Raw genomic sequence first — 2,783 nt, 5'->3', positions numbered from 1 at the left:
CTACAATCATACGGGCACCATGTGTACATGCTTTTGAAGTCTTTTTTTTTGTCTTTTTAACTGTTCCCTCCGGGGAAAATAGTATTATTTCTGTTCAGGTCAGGGATTAAAAACATGTCCAACTATTGGGGTTGGTTTGGGTTTTGCTGATACCCGACCTGGACCCGCTGATTGATAGTTGCCACATAGGTGAGAAATTTTAGCAGTCCTTTGTTAACCCAAATAAAAACAAAAATCCACTAGACCCTCTGCTCATCACCGTCGACAACATTATCTGTGGCCAACCCCCATTGCCACGGAATTGGCTCGTCTTTAAATAGATAGATAGATAGATAGAGAGAGAGAGAGAGAGAGAGAGAGAGAGAGAGAGAGTGTTGATTATGGCTCCAGTTTAATTCCATTTGATTTGGAATCGGCATGAGTTTCATATTTTAGGGACAGTGACAGCGTTTGCGGGATCTTAGAGATTTAGTCGGACAGCCGGAGGACAAAAGAAGACACCCCGCCTTGCGTCTGGATAAGCCACGCCGCTAGGTAAGCACTCGGCCACAGATCGAATGGATATTCGGTAAACCTTTAGAGCCAAAATGCGGTGTCTGGCATAGTGTCCAGGTGTTCAGACCTATAGCTGGCCCCCACGTGGACTTTTAAATCCTATTTTTGATGTTTATTTATGCATGACTTGTCATAACCATAAAAAGCTTTCGAGTGCCATCATCTAAGAGAGTTTGAGAGCGTGAGAATACTCATCTTTTGTGATTGATTTTTATGGGATTCAGCATTATTTAGGATTTGAAAGCACTACTAGAGAGATGAGTGATTGAGATTTTAATTTTAATTTTTTTTTTTTGCTGATCACAGTGGAACCATCTCTTCAATCTATCTCTTGAAATAGGCACATCACCGAGCTATGTAAAATTGGCATGTTCGGGTTATTTTTTCTTGTTTGATTCATTTCTTTTGTTTACATTTTGCATTTTGCCATGCCTTCCATGTGGATAGCTCGTAGTGTTTTAAGATACACATTGTTGGAGGCACAATATAGGTTTTCACATTGAAGGGAGACGATAAATTTCCCGAGGGTATGAAAGCAGAAATCTTTTCAACATTTTGAACAAGCATGGGAATATAATTCTGTTGAATTTAGGAGATTTTGTTTTAGTTGAAGTTGTTGGCATTTGTTTTGAAAAGAATAACACATACATAGATAAAATTAAATCAAAATGATTCATAGCAGAAGCGAAAATACCAATACACGTATCTCTTTAATATCATTCATGCAATTTGATAAGAAGCACATAGAAGTGAAAAGAGGCTAGTCACACTACCCTTGTAGTGTGCTCCAAAATTTAGGTTCTAACGTTTTTCATAATTGGACCACGACCGTCTCACATCCTCGTAGCATTGGTTTTGATGTTCTTCATATTTGGACTATGAACATCCGGTCTTCTCGTAACGTTGGTTCTAACGTTGTTCTGATCTATTCAAATCCAAACCATGAACGCTTGGTATTTTGTGGTGCTGGTTCTAACATTCTTCAGATTCTGATTGCAAATGTCTTATCTCCTCATGACACTAGTTTTGACGTAATCCGGTTATAATGTTAATCAATTTCAACCCCACAAATGTTAGGCCTCTAGTTCAAACATACCACCAACTCACGTCGAACAGTAAAGAGAAAATCGAGTCACCACGTAATTATGCTAGTGACTGCTCTTGTGTGTGACTAGTTGATTAACCACTATCATCTCAAGCGATCATCTATCATCCCGTGATCTATTCTCTCGATCGCCTTCTATATCCAGTCCCAAATCACATTTAATTCGGCTCGTTTTAGGCTTTGAATCTAGATGTAACTTTTGAAACTATTTCAGACGGGCATTAATTTTGTAACCGTTATAGAGCATTACTCAAGGAATTAATTTTCAATCGGTACAAGACTTTATTTTGGATGTTAACGTTGCAACCATTACAAATATTTAATTTGACCGTTAAATCTAAAATTGTTTCAGATCATTAATGTGATCATCAAATCTAAAACGTTTCAAATCTTTAATTTAGCCGTTAGGTCTAAAACCATTTTATTTAATTAATGTAATTGTTAAATATGAAATCGTTCATCTTTAATTTAGCCGTTAAGTTTGAAACAGTTTCAAATCATTAATTTAACTATAGATTGTGAACTCACTTCGGATCATTAATGATGTCATTGATTTTGAGCTCACTTCAAATCATTAATGTGGCTATTAATTCTAAACTCATATCATTAATGCGGTTATTAATTCTAAACTCATTTCAGATTATTAACTCAGTTGTTGAATATGAATATGCTTTAGATATTTGATTCGGCCGTAAAGTCTGAAACCCCTTTCAGATCTTTTTTTTTTTTTTTTTTTTTTTTTCCAGCTTGATTCAATTTGATTGCCTCAGGTGCAAATACATTTGTAATATTGTCTCTCCTGTTCATATGTCATTTTCAATTGGTTAGGATTTGTGCTACCACATTAGTACAACCAAGAGAACTGAATGTCCAGACCAATTTCCAGTTCCTAAAAATCATAAGTGACATTTAGCAATATGTCATAGCTGCTTAGACAATGTAAAATGTTTAAAAAACATAATGAACCTATCAGTTTTGGTGACCATGTAATTCAATCTATTGTCTTACTATGCCCCGATCGAACAAAGGTCATGGAATTATTTGTCAAGCTATTAATTTGATCATATGTCTCAATCTAACAGACATGTATTCTATGAGATATGAACCACTCATTTTCGATTAC

This window comes from Eucalyptus grandis, chromosome 9 (genome assembly GCF_016545825.1).
Source record: "Eucalyptus grandis isolate ANBG69807.140 chromosome 9, ASM1654582v1, whole genome shotgun sequence".
Classification (NCBI taxonomy): domain Eukaryota; kingdom Viridiplantae; phylum Streptophyta; class Magnoliopsida; order Myrtales; family Myrtaceae; genus Eucalyptus; species Eucalyptus grandis.
This window is presented reverse-complemented; position numbering follows the sequence as displayed.